Raw genomic sequence first — 21,254 nt, 5'->3', positions numbered from 1 at the left:
GCCTTAGTCTCTAATGACACCGTTGCTCTTGGTGATCTCTCCTAATTCTCTTGCTGTAGTAGTGCTCTCCAAAAGTGTGGATATTCCATTGTCATAAAAATGTCACATATTTTCAAAGTTTGGTAAAAAAAGAAAACTACACAAGACATTGCTCTTTTTTCCTGCAAGAATACTCTGTGCCTGGTTCCATCATGGCCCTTAGCACACTGTGCTGATCTTTGGTTCACTACTCTGCACCCCTCCTCCCCAGTGAAATTGTAAGTCCCTGGAGGTTAAGGACTGGGTCGTAGGCACTGCAGTATTTTCAGTACTAGCAGAGTTCTTGGCAGAAGTTAATACTCAATAAGTACTTATTGAATGAGTTGAATCAATGACGTGTGTGTCTGTGTGTGTGTGTGTAGTATATATATGTGTGTATGTATATGTATGTATATATATGATATCTTAGTGTCCAGTTTGACCTAAAGAGGGTAAATGACCAAGTGGACAAATAAATCATGCATCCCAGAAATAGTGTTGCATATGACTATTTTATAGTAATAAACCCTGGGCCTGCCATGTGCTTACTAACTTCTCATTCACCTGCCCTCTCACCCCTCTTCTTCACACTCAGGCCCACATCAAATGGTGTGTGTGTGTGTGTGTGTGTGTGTGTGTGTGTGTATCCCCATACTCTTTTCTCTACTGTCTGCCCAGAGCTGCTACCCTACCTTTCTAAAGAGCATGGTGGAGCCTTTCCTTCAAAGCCAACTGTAAGTCTGACAGCCTGCAACAGCAAACACCTGAGCCCCCTCCTTATTATCAAAGCAAGGGTGGCAGATGAGCCTGGGTGAGAATTTCAGCTCAGGGGGAGGGGAAAGAATAAATCAGCTGTCAAAATGTCAGATCTGCTGACTTCTTAGGAAAGAAGGAGAAGATGCTTATATCTATTACTGGACAGGAGGGGTTTGGTTTACATTTGCTAGCATTTGTACTAAATACAGAAAATGTCAGATGAATCCCACATGCAAGTTCCTTGTCATCTTGGTGTTCTGCGTATGAAATTAAGATACAGAATATTCTGGACATGGGAGCGCATGTTCAATTTTCAACAAATCCATTCAATTTTTTAAAATGAATAAGTAGGCAAGTGAGGTAGGTATGTAACTAAATTTTAAAGTATAATTTTTAGTGCAGATAATTATAATAGGTTGCAAACTCCTTGAAAGCAGACACTGTTTTTATAATTCTGGGGTGAATCAAACTGTAGTAAATATACACAATTTTGAAAAATAACTTTTTGGTTGACATACACTCTCCTCCACCCTATTCTCTGAGGTATAGGCATATTAGATAAGGCAGGTGTGTTTCTTAATGTTATTTTCAAGGCTCCTTGACTGGTAATGTTGGGGTCTAGAAATAACACAAATTTTAATTTCACTGAATCCCTTTTGTGCACTTTTGCATAGACAGGGCTCTTATGAAAGAGGAAGGAAAGAGGGTTTGTGAGTTCTGATCTTGCCTGTTTATTCTTAGGATCATATTACTCACAAATTTTCTATGATTGGAAATGATTTACGAAACCATTTCACATAGGCTGCTATCAAAAGAGGATTCAATTTGGAACTCTGTCGAAAATACCGCCCTTGTTACACTGCATATGTCTGGTGAACTCCACTGTTCTCTGCACATAGTTCAGGACTTTATAAATAATGACTGTGGTTTTGTCAGACTTTTTAAGATTCTCTTCTTTTATTATTAAAATTTTCACTTGAAATCTGGTAAAGGTCAAGCGCCTGACTCTATAACTCTTATCCACAAAGGTAAAGTATCTTTCAAAGTGAAACTCCGAGAAAGCTAAAAAGTAAGCAGCAATTTAAATGCAAATCTAGATTCTTTCTTGCTTTGGATGCAGAGGATTGTACTGGTATTGCTATATAAGGGAGTTTATGAGAAGGAGAGAGAACTAGTTGGTATAGTTTGCCTGTGAGATAATTCTTAAATGTCTTGAGTGTGGTTTTGTATAAGCGTCTGAAAATTTCTGACCATGTGAAGAATTTGTAGCTCCATTGAGATGAAGTATTAATTTAGTTTTCAGAGGGTTTATACTCTTATAATATATCTGAAAACATTGGTTGTCTTTGATTTTTTTTTCATTTCCTAGTATATTCTAAATAAAAAATTATGGGGGCAAAAGCAACAACTTGACAGCCAAAAGAAAATAATACCTAATTTTAGAGGCCAAATTATAAAAAGGATCAAGTTTCTTTCTGTCTGTGGGGATGATCAATAACTGGGTTAACTCTGCTTTCTAGTGATTTTATTTGATCCTGTGTGGTGCTTGGGAACAGTCAGCTCAAGGTAATTATTTGCTTTAAAAACATAAAAATAGAACAGCACAGGACTCAATTCTCTGTTGAAATGAATCAAAAGAAAGGCTGAGAGAGAGAGAGAGAGAGAAATAAAGTTTATATCTAAAGGATATGGAAGGCTTAGATGATATGTTACCAAATGTGAGAATGTCGTTTTGGGTGTATAAAAAGATAACAATAGCCCTGGTACAGAGAACACTGGCCAGAGAATGTCTATGACAACTTGTGTCTCAACCAATGTTCTAGATCTCTTTCTCCATCAACAAGTAGGTTTAGAGTTTTCAGGACTGAAACTGAAATAAAAATGATATAAAGAAAATACAAGTTCTGCTCTGATTTGTGTGCTGATATGAAAAGCTGCCTTGTGTGTAATTTGACTTCAGATGGTGCTTAGTTTCTTAGAAGATTATTCCCCTAGACCTATGAATGTGCTCAGATGTCCACATTATTTTTGAAAAATCTATTCTCCACCCTGCTAATTGATCAGTCCTCATTTTATGTCTGCATTAGTCCATTATTCATCAAATATTTATTCAACCTCTATGGACTAGGTACTGTGATGATACTGGGGTTACAATGTTGAGAAAAAGCAGAAATGAGCCATTCCCTACTACCATGAAGTGACAGTCCTGGGTGAGAAAGAAATTATTTAAATAGTCACACAAATAAGTGTAAAATTACAAATGTGAGAAGTGCTAAGAGATTATTTAATTGATGACATTAGTGTAGTCAAGGATGTCAGGAAAGCTTCTCTGAGCAAGATATGACTGAGATGCTAAATAAAGAAGCATAAAAATGAAAAAATAAAAGCAAACACAAAACGAGCAGGAATTACATGAGATGCTTTTTAGGCAGAGAAAAGGCATGTACAAAGATTAAAGCATGGCAACTTTACTTACTCAGTATTTATCCAGTGCTATGTGTGCATGTGTGTGTGTAGAAAGAAGGAAGGAGACAGAGAGAGAGATTTTCCTGTCCATATGGAGCTTGCATTCTAGTGAGAAGCAATCAATCAAAAATTAATAAATGAGACTTGTTTTCAAAAAGCTGGCACAGTGTGTAGATGAGAACAGTGCCTCTGACAGAGGGTCATGTGACTGGAGGGCAGGGATCAAACAGCACATGGTTCAAGTCAAGGCTGGAAGGGCAGAAGAGAGCTAGGCTAGGTAAGACTTCCCAGGTCATGTTGAGTTTGCTCTTTATTCTAAGAGCAATGGAAAGCCATCCAAGTTATTAATCAAGGTACTGACAAGATATCTGTGCTTCACAAAGGTAGCTCTGCTGTGGTTTGATGATCAAAATAGAGGAGAACAAGAGTGGACACCAAGAAGCCTAGTGCAAAGCTCTTGTAGCAGTCCAGACGTTGGTACCTTGGATCAGGCAGCAATGGGAGAGCAGAGAAGTGGCCAGAGGAAAGGTGTTCAGGAAGTCACCTCCGTGAGTTGGTAGCAGGTAAATGTGAGAGGAAATAGGTAAAGAGGAAGGAAGTGTCAGGGATAGTTTTGGATTTCTGATTTGAATAACTGGATAGTTGAGGAGGTTATGGAACACTGGAACATGACTAGACTTCTCATTCATCAAAACTCATTGTGAAATAGTGGTCTGTACTTACTGCCTCCACTTCCTTGCTCCCCATTCATGTTTTAAGGTACTAGTGTATGAAATCTGAACATACTGCTTTCCAGTGATGGGTCTCTTCATCCTTCTCAAGACTCTCTTTATTACCCAATTTAGCTTTCTCACAGTCCTTATGACCCTTGATTTTTCTATAGTATTCAAAACTATGGTCCTTCTCTCAATATATATACATATATATATGGTTTTTTTCTTCATCCCCCTTCTCATGACATTAATTATGTTTCACTTTTCACTTTCCAGGTCCCCTCTTACCTTACAGTTCTTTGTCTATCTTTTCTCTTTTCTAAGTCTTTTTTTTTCCTTTTCTTATTTTTTAATACTTCTTCAGTAACTGAAAATATTATCTGTCTAACTTACATCCCAAACCATCTCTCCAGCTGTGACCTTACTCCCCAACCCAAGTCCCATTACCTGCTACCTAGTAGACATCTCCCTGTGGCTTCCATCTTTGCACATCAAAGTTCACTTGGCATTACTAAACTCATGGTAAGGCCTAATAAATCCACTCTGCTTCATGTTTCTATTCACTATGCCATTGATGAGCCAGGTTTTAAAGGCGATTATCTTTGAGTCCTCCTCCAACTAGAGACCCAATTGGCCTGAATCCTATTGATTTTTCCTTCTAAATATCTTTTTCATATGTCCCTTTATTCCTCCCTATAGAAACAAGTCCCCTTTATTCTCATATTCTCATACATGGGCTATTACAGTATAGTTTGCTAACCAACCTTTTTGCAACTAGCCTGATTTTTTACAAAATGCTATCCTTAAATCACCTGCAGAAGAATTAGCTGAGAAGCTTTTTAAAAATTTCAGTTTATATCACCTGTAGTTAGTCAGAATCATTTTCTATAAGGTCTGGAAATCTAACAAATACCCTAGGTAGATCTATTATACACAAATCCTGAGAAAAACTGCTCTAATCTCTCCCCACTCCTGTTTTCTTCTCCATGAACCTTCCCAATAAATAGTTCCAAAACATGACCTTCATCAAGGAACTTCCCTAATCAGAGCCCCTCAGTGGCTCTCCTTTAACCAAGCAAATAAAGTTTCCAGGACTAGACCTCACGATCGCCCAGTATGTATTGTCCAGATACATTTCCAGTCTAATCTCAACCTCCCTTCTTTCACCCTGTGTTACAACTGAGCTGTACTACTTTCCACTCCTAAACCTCCTTACCAGATCCTCATGTCGCTGTCTCCTGGACTAACCATTTCAAACATCTAAGAAAGGTCTTTCTCCCCTTTCATTTTCACTTGTCCAACTCCTATGAACTCTCCAATGGCCCTTCCTGGATAAAACATTCTCTCATCCCTTTTTCATTTTTACTTTTCTGTTTCCATTCCTTGCCCACCAGGCTGAAAGGAGTTTCTCCAGTCTCTGAAATCTTTCAGCAGGTTTTACTTTTTTACTTATCACATAGTTATACACACGCATCTTTTTTCCCCTTCTATTTATAAATACCATAAAGAGAGAAAGTATATTTTATAAGAAGACTGAATTATGGAATAGAAATAAAGTTGACCTGGGTTAAAAATACATCCTAGTGTGTGTCCTCTAACAAATTATTTAACTCTCTGAGTTTTGTCTCTATTTGGAAAGTTGAATAATACTATTTACGTTCTAGGATCTTGTATATCCTACCAGTTGTGTAAGCTGAGTGTCTTGTCAAAAGTCAACCCATGTGAAATTGCCTATATTCAATTATTTTCACATACAAAAATGGAGATTTTATTATACCTAGCAGTCCTCGTATTTTAGTACACTTTCCTTTAAAATATTGTGTTCCATACTATGCTTTGCATCCACTTCACACATCAGCCCCTTGCCCATTAAATTATGTATATTTATAAATTATACAAATATAATAATGTTATCACTGTTGTCCTGAACAGCTAATTAAAGAGAACTGCACCAGCACCAAGTAGGCAAACTATTAATCTACCCTTGCCTGTTCCTTTTTCAAAACAGGTGAATAAACAGCAATTTTAAAATGAGCTAAAGCAAGCTCTTTCCTAATGAGAGAGTTCTGTTAAATAAAGGTCAGTAAGAAAGTAACAATACTCATTGTCTCTTGTTTATGGTCCATCTGGGCATCAAGCACCCTTGCTCAGATTTCTCTCCTGAGCATTAACTTACTCTGAGTTTATCTAAATCACATTATACCCTGGCTGGGATTCCTTGTCATTAATCAGAATAGCAATGATATTTTCAATGGCAACTTCTAAGAAAAGCATGCACATTTTGTCTCTTCAGCTATCTTTCTCTACCTCTGCAATATTATGAAAAAGCCTCTTGACCAATTAACCCAAAGGAAACTCTTAGCTTGAAAAGGTCACTGTAAAATTGGTTATAAAGGTAAATGAGCTAGATAGGAGTTGATGTTACTTTTATGTTCTTACTAAGCATTAAGTCTTCAGACTCATCAGCCCAAGAAAAGATTCTCTGTGAATGGTCCCTTTGTTAAAAAAAATAATAATAATAAGTTGTGCCAACAAGGCATTATGCTAAAGGAGAGTCTCAAGGAGATTACAAAGTACCCAGGAATTATATCAAGTTCCAGGAGTTAAGACTGAGATAAATGCCAGAAGAAAGGTGCACAGTGCTTTGTATACTTTAATGGATAGAGGAAGATTATAGATAGAAGCTAAGAAAAGGACAAATCTCCAAGAAATACCAGGATTAACAGGGTACGGCCTCTTTTCTTTTGCCCTCACCTCCCTTCCTCTACCCTCCCTTTCTCATTCTCTGTCTTTCTCTCTCCATTTATGTAGCAGTTATGCTACATTGAGCAAGTTAATTTACATCTTTGTGTTCAGTTTCCTCCTACATGAAATGGGGCCACAGTACTTGCCACTCCGAGGCGTTGTGTAAATTCACTCAAATCGCACCTGCAAGGCGGCTAGCACGGTGCAGCACGGGCATAGCCTCTCAAGGAATGGCACTTACTGATATCAGCGTGGGTAATCCTGCCTAAGGCCACAGAGAGTTCAAAGAGGAAAAGCTTTGGATGTTGTTCTTTTAAATTTTACCAATTCAGTGGCAAAATGGGAGATCACTTTCCAAAACAAGGTTAAACATCAAAATTAGGTTCAATGGGATGAAAAGACTGAGCAGATGGTGAGGAAGCAGACTGCTCTTTCAAGGCATTTTCCCCCAAAGGGAAGCAAGGGTGACAGAGAGCCAATAAGGACGCAGGAGTACTATAAACAGTTTCTTTCCAGCGGCTGGCTGGGAGGGCCTGTTGGTAGTTGATGAAATGGTATCTTACCTTAGTTTGTACATTACATGTGCAATTCTTCTCCTGTGAGCCCCACAACTCTGTGTGGTGGGCATCATCACCCCAGTTTTATACAGGGAAGCTGAAGTTCAGAGAAACTGAAGATACCTGCCCCAAGTCCTACAGCAGTAATGGCAGGCCCCGCCTTCCAGCTAGGTCGTCCAACATTACACGCCAGGTCGCATTGTTTCATGTAACTATAAACCAATCACCTCTGCCCTGGAGCCTGCTTCGCCAAGACATGGATATTTACAGAGAGAATGGCTGTTCATTTTTTACATAGTCACCATTAACAAGACTTTTTAAATGTCTAAAAAGACACACCACTTATTGAGCACTTTGTAGGTGACAGGGAATTCACACAACAATCTCAGTGGTAGTTTGTGAGCTCTTAAGAAGTACAAGGCATTGTGCTGTGTGATATGCATTCTTTCATTTAAAGCTCACAACATCCCTAGGGAATGAGTGCTTGTATTATTCCCATTTTACACTGGAGAAAACTGAAGCTCAGAAAGACGGAAAAAAATTAATACAACTTGTAGATAGGGTACAAAGTTGAGCCAGCCTCATTCCCAAATTTTCAAGCATTGCGTTTGACACCTGCTGACCATCTGACACCTTTTCTGCCCAGGTGCCAATGTGCATGGGCCCCAGGTGTGCAGAGCTCCAGGAAACATGACATGCACAAAGGTCTTCCGAGGCAGCTGACCCGGGCAATCTGCTTTCCTGTGGATTAATATCTATCTCTGCTCTCTTCTTACCCACTAAGTAAACCCTAATGCACGGCACTGGCCCTCATCCAGATGCTCACCAAGCTCTGTTTCTCAGGGGGAACTAGGAAGGAATGATTAACAGCACTCCCACCACAAGCTTCCACACTGCTGACTTGTGAAAGAGAAAGGAGAGTTAGGCAAATAAGCAAAATGTTTTGTTAACAACTTTCATGTAGTTTTCCTTAACATAGCATCAAATTGTTTTTCTATTTTTTGCAGTCCTATCTTTTGAATAACAAAGCCAAAAAAATGATTTTATTCTTCTGCCACCAATTTCTGAGATAATTCAGGTTGACAACCCCTTTCAGATAAAATATAAATTATGCCCCAGTTCTCTTCACCTAATACTTTCCTTAAATATATATATATATATATATATATATATCAGTAATATTATAAGTTTTATTATTTCCTTTCCATCTCATTTTTCCAAAGTTGACCTTGACCCCATCAATGTAGCATATGGGCTACTTTCTTATAAAATTATCTTTCCTAGAATTTGAACTATAGGCCCTTCCATTTCCATTAGTTTTGTAATGTTTTTAGTAACTGTTTTAACTCAAGCAAATACAATAATTATTTTTGCTTTTGCTCTTCCTTAAATTATAGATATTCAAACATTCTATTACCCTGAAATTATTATAATTTCTATTCTAAAGCAATGACCTAATTCATTACACATTTTAAGCCTCAATAGTCTGCTCGCTTTGTGAATAAAGACCACAGTGAATTCTGACAGCGCCCTTCATGGTACTTAGATTTCTTTCTTCTTTGTTAGGTAGTACAGAGTCTGATGTATCCATATTTTAAAGGAATAATAAGAGCTAAGGATTTCTTACTGGTAGTTCTTCGATAAAGATAAATAGAAAAGGAAAAAAAAAATTTTAAAGAAACCTTGCCCTGTCCCAAAGTGTTATCTTGGCTGGATTTTTATCAGTGCTTGTCAACAAGCTTCCTCTAAAATGATATGAAGTTAATTTAGATTCACAAAAGTAAATCAATTTTAATAAAACATTAAAACGAAGTTCAAACTGCACTTTCACCTGAAACTTTGACTTCCAATTTTCTGTTCATCTGAAGTCAGTTAAGATTTTTGATAGATACATAAAATCTGAGGAAGGAAACAGATTTCTTCTACTATTTGACCTAAGTGCCATCTGGCACCATGCTAGGAAAAAAATCTCGTTCGGGTAGTCTTGGTCTGGGTGTGTTTTTACAAGATTTGATGAAGAAACTATGAAATAGAAAATAGATTTTGGACAAAATAGGCTTTCAGGATTGCCTGTCGAAAATAAAATAAAAAAACAGATACACGGAGAAGCCACTTGAATGCAAGAAATGATGAGGAATATGATGTAGGGACAGAAAGGGACAGTCTGTGGCTAAGCACAAGAATGGCACCCAGTACTGAGCATTCTCTGCTCAGCTCAAAAGATTCTATATTCTTACCAGCCAATTCTTTTATTAATATATATATATAAACTCTTAAAAATTCATGGCTATTGCCTGACCAGGTGGTGGCGCAGTGGATAGAGTGTAGAACTGGGATGCCGAGGACCCCGGTTCGAGACCCCGAGGTCACCAGCTTGAGCCCAGGCTCATCTGGTTTGAGCAAAGCTCACCAGCTTGGACCCAAGGTCGCTGGCTCAAGCAAGGGGTTACTTGGTCTGCTGAAGGCCCGCGGTCAAGGCACATATGAGAAAGCAATCAATGAACAACTAAGGTGTCACAACGAAAAACTAATGATTGATGCTTCTCATTTCTCTCTGTTCCTGTCTGTCTGTTCCTATCTATCCCTCTCTCTGACTCTCTCTCTGTCTCTGTAAAAAAAAAAAAAAAAATCATGGCTATTTATGAAAAACATTTCCTCCAAGAATGATTTCTAAGGCAGCATCTTGTGTTTCCATAAATAGAGAACTTTCTGTTTCAGAAGAAGGGACATCAATAAGAGCACCCGACTCCTCTGTTTCCAAGTGCTCTTCTATTTCCCTGTTCATAACTCAGGTCTGAATTATCTTTCATTTGAATCTCTTGCTCTCCAGAGATTTTTTGTGGGACTGGAGCTACAACTTCTTTATCTTCATTTTCTTATAGAAAGCTACAAACTGTGTCGGTTCTATAGGAGAAAGTGTTACGCTTGACGTGCAGCCATGCATATTTCCTCTGTGTTCTTCTCCTTCATTCTTCTCTCAGAAGAGCTCTTGTCAGGCTGACTTCTCCACTCTATGGCATTTATAGGTGAGCACTGTTTTATTATTGCCCCCAGCATCCACACATCTGACATTCTTTTCAAGTATAACAGGTCCCAAGAGCAGCTTTATACTCTGCAGCAAAGGCATAGCTGTCCACTTGCAGAAAGGGCCCCTCAGTGTCAGTTCCCCAAATCTTGCGTTTATTTTCACATTCTGAGAGAAAGTCAGAATCAATAACAATTCCAGTGAATTCCACCAGAACCAACTCCTTTATCTCCTCTTCCTCCTCTTTCTCATCTCCCACCCCACCCCACCCCACTCCACTTCTTAGCTATTGTCACGATCCGGGGCTACCAGAGATTCTTAGTGGTACTAGGGCATTGTTCTCCTTGTTTCCCCCCCCAAATAAAACCTTGAGAATGAATGAAGGTAGATAGAGAAGAGATAGTAGATAGTTGGAAGAAATAATTAAAAAGGAATATACAAGAGCCAAACTGTTTTATCAAATACTCTTAAAATTAATCACTAACATGTCTTGATTACTTGATCAGTCAGGCACTATGCTCTGTCATCTTATCCTGATGACAAACCTATTAGTAGGTTTTCTTATCAATTTCTATTCTTCAGATAAGAAATTGAGGCACGGAGTGGTCCAGGAACTTATTTAAAATTACATAGTAAACAAGTATTAAAACCTCAATTCAATCTCAGGTGATTCCAGAGTCTGTACTTTTAATCACTATGGCCAAGAAATTAATACTATGCTTATAAAATAATAAATTTCAGAGTATATATTTGTAGGTAAATTTGGATGAGCTTATAAGAATTCAAACCTGAGATATTTATCAAAGTAAAATCATGAAACTACAATTGTTATCCAAAACTCCATGCCTAACCCTCATCAGTTGTTTTAGAATAGACCCTAAAATCATAGTGAGATTTATGGTATATAAAACTGTTATGTTTATTTAAAAGTTTTTTATCAGAATTACCTAGAAACTTATTAAAAAGGCAATTCCTTCCTTTTTCTCTGATGCAGTAAAAATATCTAAATGCAAATAAATTTTTTATTAAATTTATTAGGATGACATTGGTTAATAAAATTGCATAGGCTTCTATAATACATTATCTGTATATTTGATTGTGCTCACCACCCCAAGTCAAGTTTCCATTCATCACCATTTATGCCCTTTTACCCTCTTCTGCCTTCCCACACCCCTTCCCTCTGGTAGTCACTATACTGTTGTCTGTGTCTGTGAGCTCCCTAACCCACCTTTCATCTGTCTGCTCTCCGTTTGTTCTCTGTGAGTCTGTTTCTATTTTGTTTGTTAGTATATTGTTCTTATATCTGTAATATTTCCTTCTTTTTATGATTGAGTAGTATTCCACTGTGTAAATGTACCACAGCTTTTTTATCCACTCATCTGCTGATAGATACTTGGCACTGCTTCCAAATCTTGGCTATTGTAAATAATTCTGCAATGAACATAGGGGTGCATACATTCGTTCAAATTAGTATTTTGGGTTTTTTCAGATATATTGCCAGAAGTGAAATTACTAGGTCATGTGGCAGATCCATTTTTAATTTTTTGAGGTATCTCCATACTGCTTTTTATAGTGGCTGAACCATTATTCATTACCACCAACAGTGCAGGAGGGTACCTTTTTTGTCTAATCCATGCCAACACTTGTTTGTTGTTTTATTGATTAGAGCCATTGTGACATGTGTGAAGTGATGTCTTACAGTTGTTTTAATTTGCATTTCTCTGGTTAGTGACAGTGAGCATCTTTTCATGTGTCTATTGGTCATCTGTGTGTCTTCTTTGTGGAAATGTCTATTCATGACCTTTACCTATTTTTTAATAGATTGTTTGTTTACTGTTGACTTTTATAAATTCTTTATTAATTTTGGATTTAACCCCTTATAAGATATATCAGTGAGTACGGTCTCCCATATCAGTAGGTTGGCTTTTCATTTTGTTGATGGTTTCCTTTGTGTGCAAAAACTTTAGTTGATGTAGTCCCATTTGTTTATTTATTTTTGTTGTTGTTTCCCATGTCTGGGGATATATATCAAAAAAAATATTGCTGCAAGAAATGTCTAAGACTTTACTACCTATATTTTCTCCTTGGGTCTTTATAATTTTGAGTTTAATATTTAAATCTTTTGAATTTATCCTTGTGTATGGTGTAATAAGGTGGTCTAGTTTTATTATTTTGCATGTATTTGTCTAATTTTTCCAACACCACTTATTGAATAGGCTGTCTTTACCCCATGGCATGTTTTTGCCTCTGTTGAATATTAATTGACCATAGAGGCATGGGTTTATTTCTGGGCTCTCTATTCTGTTCCATTGGTCTGAGTGTCTGTTTTTATGACAGTACCATCTGTTTCAACATAAGATAGTGTGATTCCTTAAACTGTGTTCTTTGTTTTCAAGCTCACTGTTGTATTCGGTGGTTCCATATAAATTTCTGGAATATTTGTTCTGGTTCTGCAAAAACACCATTGGTATCTTGATAGGAATTGTGTTAAATTTATAGATTACTTTGGGTAGTATGAACATTTTAATGATGTTAATTCTTCCTATCCATGCACATAGTATATGCTTCCACTTATTTGTATCTTCTTCAATTTTTCAGTGTCTTATAATTTTCCCTGCAAAATTATACAAAGACTTTTCATCCTTGGTTAAATTTATTTCTAAATATTTTATCTTTTTTTGATGCAATTGTAAATGGGATTGTTTTCTTAGTTTCTCTTTCTGATAGTTCATTATTAGTGTATAAAAATGCTACTGATTTCTGGATATTTACTTTTTATCCTTCTACTTTACTAAATTCACTTATTTCTGGTAGTTCTTTTGGTGGTATCTTTAGAGTTCTCTATATACAGTATCATGTCATCTGCAAATAATAATAGTATTACTTCTTCTATTCTAATTTAGATATCTTTTGTTTCTTCTTGTTTGATTTCTTTGGCTAGGACTTCCGGTACTATGTGAGTGGTAGAAGTGAACATCCCTATCCTGTTCCAATCTTAAGGAAAATGCTTATAGTTTTTGCCCATTGAGTATGATGCTGGCTGTGGGTTTACCATATATGGCCTTTATTATGTTGAGATATGTTCCCTCTGTTCCCACCTTGCTGAAAGTGTTTATCGTAAATGGATGCTGGATTTTATCAAATGCTTTTCTGCATCTATTGATAAGATCATGTGGTTTTCCCCCTCATTTTAAGTGGTGTGTCACATTTATTGATTTGCAGATATTGTATCAAGTTTGCATCCCTGAAATAATTCCATTTTATCAGGATATATAATCTTTTTTAATGTACTGCTCGATCAAATTGCTAATATTTTGTTGAGGATTTTAGCATCTATTTTCATTAGAGATATTGGCCTACATTTTTTTTCTTTGTAATGTCCTTATCTGGTTTTGGAATTATGATAATACTGGCCTTGTAAAATGAGTTTGGGAGTCTTCCCTCCTCTTGAATATTTTGGAATGGTTTGAGAGGGATAAGTGTTAGTTCATCTTTGAATGTTTGATAAAATTCATATGTGAGTCATCCTGATCTAAGACTTCTGTTTGTTGGAAGGTTTTATTATTATTATTATTGCTTTAATTCACTAGTTGTAATCTGTCTGTCCAAATTCTCTGACTCTCCCTGATTCAGTTTTAGAAGATTGTATGTTTCTAGGAATTTATCCACTTTGTTCAGTTTGTTCAACTTGTTAGCATATAGTTGTCCCTAATATTTTTTACAATCCTTTGTATTTCTTTGATGTTAATTCTTACTCTTGCTTTAATTCTGATTTTATTTATTTGGGTCTGCTCGCTTTTTTCTTAATGAGTCTGGTAAAGATTTATCTATCTTGTTTACCTTTTCAAAGAAACAGTTCTTGTTTCAATAATCTTTTGTATTTGTTTTTAGATTCTATTTTATTTATTTCTGTTCTGATCTTTATTATATCCTTCATTCTACTCACTTTGGCCTTTATTTGTTATTTTTCTATTTCCCTTCAGTGTAAAATTAGACTGAGATTTTTCTTGTTTCTTGAGGTAGGCCTGTAATGCTATGAATTTCCCTCTTAGTACTACTTTCACTGTACCCTATAGATTTGGGATTGTTGTGTATTCATCTTTGATTGTTTCTAGGTACTTTTGATTTATTCCTTGATATAATTGTTACCTATTCATATGTATTAATACACTATTTAGCCTTCATATCTTTGTGTTTTTTCTTGTGATTGATTTCTAGTTTTATACCATAATGGACAGAGAAGATGCTTGATATGATTTCAATCTTCTTAAATTTATTGACTTATTGTGTACCCTAACATGTGCTCTACTTTGGAAAATGTTCCATGTACTCTTGAATGTATACCCTGTTGCTTTGGGGCAAAATGCTCTGAATATATCAATTAAATCTCACTGATCTAGTGTGTCATTTAAGGCTGCCATCTCCTGTTGATTTTTTATCTGAAAGATGTATTCATTGATGTTAATGGGATGTTAAAACCCTCTACTATGACTATATTACTGTCAATTTATCTTTTTTTGTACATCAAAATTTGCTTTATATATTTAGGTGTTCCTATGTTGGGTGCATAAATGTCTATAAGAATTATATCTTCTTGTTAAATTGCTCACTTTATTGTTATGTAGTGTCCTTTGTCACTTACTATAGACTTTGTTTTAAAATCTATTTTTCAGATATGAGACTATCACCTTAGCTGTTTTCCCCTTTCCATTTGCATAAAATATTTTTTTCCATTTCTTTACTTTTAATCTGTGGGTATCTTTCATTCTGAGGTGGATCTCTTATAGACAGCATGTATATGAATCTTGTTTTCTTATCCATTCACTTACTCTATGTCTTTTGATTAGAGCACATTTAAGCCATTTACTTCTAAAGCAATTATTATTAGGTATATATTTATTGCCAGTTTATTTTGTTAACTATGTTTCTCTGTAGTTCTTTTTTCCCACCTCCTTCTTCTTTTTCTTCTTCTGCCTTTTCTTCTTCTTCTTCTTCTTCTTCTTCTTCTTCTTCTTCTTCTTCTTCTTCTTCTTCTTTTTCAAGAAGGTCTTTTAACATTTCTTGTAATACTGGTTTGGTAGTAACAAACTTCTTTAGCTTTTTATTATCTGGAAAATCCTTTATTTCTTATTTAATTTTAAATGATAGCCTTGCTAGGTAAAGTAGTCTTGGTTGTAGGTTCTTGCATTTTATCTCCGTGAATATTTTATACCAATACCTTCTGGCCTGAAATGTTGCTGTTGAGGAATAAGCCTATAGTCTTGTGTGAGCTTTATTGTATGTAACTGTCTTTCTATTGCTGTTTTTAAGATTTTCTCTGTGGCTTTAATCTTTGCCATTTTAATTATGATATGTCTTGGTGTGGGCCTTTTTGGGTTTCTTGTTTGGGACTCACTGTGCTTCCTGGGCTTGTGTCTGTTTTTCCTTCCCCAGGTAAGGGAAGTTTTTAGTCATTATTTCTCCCAATAGGTTCTCAATCCTTGTCCTCTTTCTTCTCCTTCTGGTGCCCCTATGATGACTCAACAGCAAAATCAATTTAATTTAGTTTTTTTAAACAATTAATTCCTGGTTCCCTTTTAAGAGACAGCACTTCTGCTTTTGATTTTTCTGAAAAATAAAGAACTAAGATTTACACTATTTCTATGAAATTAGTATAATTCATATTCAGAGTCAGAAGACTAGTAAGATACTAATATTGATAAAAGTTTAGAAGATATATTCCTTTGCCCTCAAATTTCTTGCAAACTAGTATTGATTATTATTATTTAAAGAAAAGTACTGGTGGGTTCCCCAAAGTTTGTAATGTTGTATAAAAGACACAGGTTACTTTCTTCTGCAAGTGTGATCTTATCACAGATAGCAGTTGTCTAAGGAGGACCTCATAAGGCTATGAAACAAATCTTTCTCAGCAGTTAGCTGAAAAGTACGTATGACTAAGTCCAAGGTTCTTGTCATTTTAACTGAGATTTCATAAGACAGTGCTTTCAGGAATAAAAAGTAAAGTATGTAAATGATGGAGTGACAGACCAGAGGAGCTGGCATATTAGAAAAATGTCACTATAACTGAAAGCCCCCACGCTACTGCTGCTTATGTTGACTCCACAAATGGGATTACAGAAATAATAAGAGTAAAATTAAAGAATAAAGAGAACATTTTGCTGTACTACTTTTCAGAAATAAAATAGCCCTTCACTATTTATAAACCTTCCCTAGCAAATGGGGAAATGATTAATCAACTCCCAAGTTGTGAGCAGAGGCTTTGATTTAATCAAATGGGCTTCTGTGGTATTAAGAGCATGAGATTTTCTATCTGGATTTGAATCCTGCTCTCCTAATACTAGCTATGTCTCCTTGGATTATCATTTAATGTTTTCAGTATCAGTTTCTGCACCCATAAAATGGATTCTCACAATATTGATTTTGCAAGTTTGTTGGAAGGTTTGAACAAACAACACATATAAAATATATGTTAGTATGGTAGGTAATCAATTCAAACTAAAGGCTATAAATGCATCATTTGTGTTAATAAAGCCCTATGCCTTATTAACCTTTATAGCTCATAACAATTTCCATTGTGTTATAGCTGTTTGTATATGTGTATGTTTGTTGACTCAAATAGATTGTAAGACTCTTGCTCTTACCACTAACTTTATTCAAAAAGAGATATGGCCTCGGAAATCAAGAGGTTAACAATTAAATAATGAAACCTATACATGCTGTGATATATTAAAAAGTAGAATGTGCTAAATCTCATACTAGACCCATGAAGTGCTTTGGGACCACCAAGGAGGGAAGGTTAATTTTGACTGGGAGTTTGGAATAGCTATGTTATAAAATACCATACCAGACTAGATAATTGATCTGTGGCTTAAAAAAATGTTTGAGCCCTGGCCGGTTGGCTCAGTGGTAGAGTGTTGGCTTGGCATGTAAATATCTTGGGTTTGATTCCCTGTCAGGGCACACAAGAGAAGCACCCATCTGCTTCTCTACCTCCTCCTCACTTCTCTCTCTCTCTCTCTCTCTCTCTCTTCTCCTCCCTCCTGAAGCTATGGCTCGATTAGAGCGAGTTGGCCCCAGGCACTGAGGATGGCTCCATGGCTTCTTCCTCAGCCGCTAAAAATGGCTCTCATTGCTATGGAGCAAAGGGCCCCAGATGGGCAGAGCAGCACCCCCTAGTGGGCTTGCCAAGTGGATCCCAGCTGGGGTGCCTGTGGAAGTCTGTCTCTGCTGCCTTCCTCCCCTCACTAAAAAATATAAAAATAAATAAACAAAAAGTTTGAATAAGAATTAGAAGTGAGAAGGAAGAAATAGATAACATAAATTACAAAGATGAAATAGACACAACTTGGAGATTCATGGGATATGGAAAGTAAATGAAAGAGAAAAATGACAGAAACTAAGTGTTTTTAAGCTCAGAAAACTGGGAAAATTGTGACGGTTGAAATTCAGTGGGGGATCACAGAGGAATGAGACTGTTGAAAGAGCATGAGCTCCATTAGGAACATGTTGAAATTGAGGTGAAGAAAGGACACCCTGATGAAGATGTCTCCTAGGAGGTATAACTTGCAACAAGGGAAGAGAGATAAAGATATCAAAGCCATTTTCATGGATGTGATCATTTAAACTTAGGCCACCACTTGGGGTAAAGAATGAATCAAGAATTTAAGGACAACTAGGATAAATCTGTGAGTAGCATCTACATTTGAGGGACTCAGAGAGATATATTTTTAAAGGAATATTGGGGACCTGGGAAATAAATTTTAAAAAAATGTCAATTAATAGAAGCAAGGAGAAGAGGAAAAGAGAATTTCACAATGACAACGCTAATCAGACATGTCAGGTCCTGCAGAGAGCCTGGGGATGATGAAGACAGAGGGACTTTTATGGCCATTTCAGGATAGACCAGAAGCAGAAGATAAAGTGAGAGGAAGGATGATGCATGGAATCATAGCTCAAGGGACAATGAAAGGTGTTTTATTCAGATAACAGAAGGCTGAGCACATTTGTATGTTGATGAAGAGCCAGCAATATGGATTAAAACTAAAGAATAAACAAAGATTAATTAATGCTTCAAGATCCTGGAGCACTGATTATCAAGCTTTTCTGAACATTGGACTCAACTAAGACCCTTACAATAATGCTAATGCCTATTCCTGATCTGCAGAGACTATGGTTGTATCATTTTGGGGAGGGAGAGCACCTATATTATTTATTAGTTCTTCCAGGTGATTCTATTATGTATTCAGGTATGAGAACCACTGATTCAGGGTGAGCATTGGATTGAGGCTATAGTATAAGGTTGTTTTTGTATGACAATGGCTCTCTTCTTCCTCTGAGATGGAAAAGAATGAACTAAGAGCAGAAACATCTTAAAGGAAGAAAATTGGAAGAACTCATGACAGAAGGTTTGTGAAACCAGAAAGTGAGACACTTAGAATAAGGAGGCAGAAATAAAAATGAGTCATGAAAAAAAAAAAAGTCCCAAATTACTACCAGGATTTCACCAGGGATAAAAAAGATAATTGCCCATGACACACAAAAGTCATTATTGTCTTTCTTGTTCTTCTTAGAAAAAGGAGATAAAAAGAAAATTAACAAACAGGGAAGATCTAGAAAAACAAGAAAATGATAGAGCCTTTAAGCAGGAGTATCAAAAGAGAAAAAGCTAAGCTATAAACATTGATCTCTGTGAAATCACTTAAAACTTATCCAGGAAGGCATCTTGCAGACCACCTTACCCAACTTAATAAGTAAACTGAGGTTCAGCGAGATTCTGTGACTCAACCATATTAAACAGCAAGTAAGCACCACCAAGACACCTTGAAATTCAGTCTTCCAATTCCCACACCAGGGTTTGCGGATCCTGTATACACCCTGCCTCACCACCTCTGTGGTTGAGATTCCCTGTGAGCAAAATGGCTGCAGCTCCTCTGTGAGGATTAAAAAGAAAATCTGTAAATTGCAAGAGAGGGGAAGTAATGTTCAATTTTTTCTTTATTGCTATTATTATGTGAGCCAGATTGGATTGCTGCATCTCTTTAGAGTCTCTTACGACTAGTGTGAAGTTTCCTATTTTAACCCAAGTCAATTTTAAGTTGCCCGTAGAATACACAAGTAACTGTAAAAATTCAGTTGCTACATTCAGTTCATTGTTTTAAAACAACCAAGGGGCAGAAAGAGAACTTGCTAGCCTGGAGAAGCAGCAAGGTGGAACCTACAGAACTGTACAGAAGACGTACTTCTGGTGATAAAAAGGGGCAGTGTGTGATGACAAGGTCTGTGGGCCTCCTGCTCTATGTGGCCACAGTTCAAATACAGGGATTTTAACCCTCTGGGCCTGGGGCTTTTGGGAGATTTTGTTTTTTTATCTGCAAAGTGAAATGAATGCACTAGATCACCTCTCAGTCCCTTCCATTTCATTTGTTTTTTTTTCATTTTCGCCATTGTTTTCCACAAACATATTCTGAAGGAGTTTAAAACAAACTACATAGAATACCTTATGGATCACTTTTCCAATATTTTTTAAAACTATAAATGATTGTATGTCTCAACTTGTCATCTTTTTATCTGTAAAGTAGAGAGTGCTGAAGAAAATATTCTGCCCTCTCAGCTCTGGGTTTCAATGACCTTTTTGCTACCTTTGGATAGCTGCACCAAGCACCCGGCTGGTTGCTATTTACCTTGCATGGTTGAATGCTCTGTCCCCACACCTCAAACGGCCAGAGTGGGCACTGACCAATGAGCACTGTATCTTGGTACAAACGCCCCTGGGCACCTTTCTCTTTTCCTTCTTTTCTTTTGTTCTATCCAAGTGTGCAGTACACTCCTGGGTCAGTTCAGGAGTCCTGTGGGCATGTTGAAAAGAACTGAGAGAGCAACAACACAGAGAGTGATGTGACAGAGTGATATGCACTGCATGATAGGTAAGTTAGACTCCTCAGAGAACTGTACTTATTTTGCCTTCATTTTCTGGAATTGATAAAGGAATTGGTGATAGTAGTTATGCAGAAATAAGCTACAATTAAAGAGAACCACAATGGTTTCAATGTTTCAGAAAATGGCTAGACAATGGAAAACTAAAGAATGCAGTGTATCCTGGCTTTGGAGCTATCTGTATGGCTGCAAACTCAGGAGTGGAGGGAGATGCTAACTTGTGGAAATGTATTCTTTCATAAGGAAGTGGTTTTTCTTCTCTTAGATAGATTTAGGGTTGTTTCTTGATGCTAGTATATATTTTTCTCATATTTAAAAAATGACGTAGTACAAATTCACAAATCACAGGTTTCAACTCTAACACATTAGAGATGTGTGGTTTTTCTCAACTTTCTAATTCTCAATTATAATGTTCACAAAAAATAAGGGATATTTCAAAATGAATATGAAACTATAAAATATCCCGTAATTTTTGAGAGCAGTATATTTTACTGTAAGAATTTTCTTCTATTTGATCAAATTCCTGAAAGAAGTTCTGTCTAGTCAAGCCAACTGACTTGGAGGATGAATACAAATATCTAGATGACTCTAGAAAAAAAGTATCTTAATTGGTTAGTTTATGTAACAAGTATTTGATAGTTATTAGTATTAATTATCCAAGTATGTGTTTAGATCTATAACTCTGCATCTATGGAAATTGACTCAAACAAATCTATATCAACAGTATTATTTTACAGAGTCTCTTCCTCTGCAAACTATATCATAGTATTTTTGGTGATGAGAAAATATATAAAAATTCAAGCTGACAGCCATTCACAGATCCCTAATATTTCAATATGCTCTGTTATATGTTACCATTTTGCAAAATGATTAATAATAGCCTGACTGAAAAGTTACTTAAGAAACATTTTATTTCAAATTAGTTATAATGTTTTTTATTTTAGATTGTACAGATGCATTGTTAAGGCCATTTTTCTTCCTTGTACTCAATTTACTTTCCCTGTTTAAAAATAAAAAAGAAAAATAATATATATATTTAGA

At 36.3% G+C, this 21,254-nt stretch overlaps 1 protein-coding gene and 1 pseudogene across 3 annotated transcripts in view; one reads left to right on the top strand and one right to left on the bottom strand.

Annotated features, from left to right (window-relative positions):
* The window catches only part of KCNMB2 (potassium calcium-activated channel subfamily M regulatory beta subunit 2), a 293,224-nt gene that overhangs the window by 8,016 nt on the left and 263,954 nt on the right, over window positions 1-21,254 (top strand). The window contains exon 1 of one of the 3 annotated variants that reach the window (XM_066347070.1): window positions 20,081-20,203. The exons of the other annotated variants lie outside the window; for them this stretch is intronic. The gene's annotated coding sequence lies outside the window, so the exon portion shown is untranslated. Of the gene's footprint in view, window positions 1-20,080; window positions 20,204-21,254 lie in introns of those variants that run through there. 3 annotated transcript variants of the gene reach the window in all.
* Window positions 9,891-21,254, bottom strand: part of LOC136379550 (general transcription factor 3C polypeptide 6 pseudogene) — a 31,417-nt pseudogene continuing 20,053 nt past the window's right edge.

The sequence above is a fragment of the Saccopteryx leptura genome, chromosome 8 (assembly GCF_036850995.1).
Source record: "Saccopteryx leptura isolate mSacLep1 chromosome 8, mSacLep1_pri_phased_curated, whole genome shotgun sequence".
NCBI lineage: Eukaryota > Metazoa > Chordata > Mammalia > Chiroptera > Emballonuridae > Saccopteryx > Saccopteryx leptura.
The sequence above is the reverse complement of the archived record's forward strand: the minus strand, read 5'-3'. Positions and strand labels throughout refer to the sequence as shown.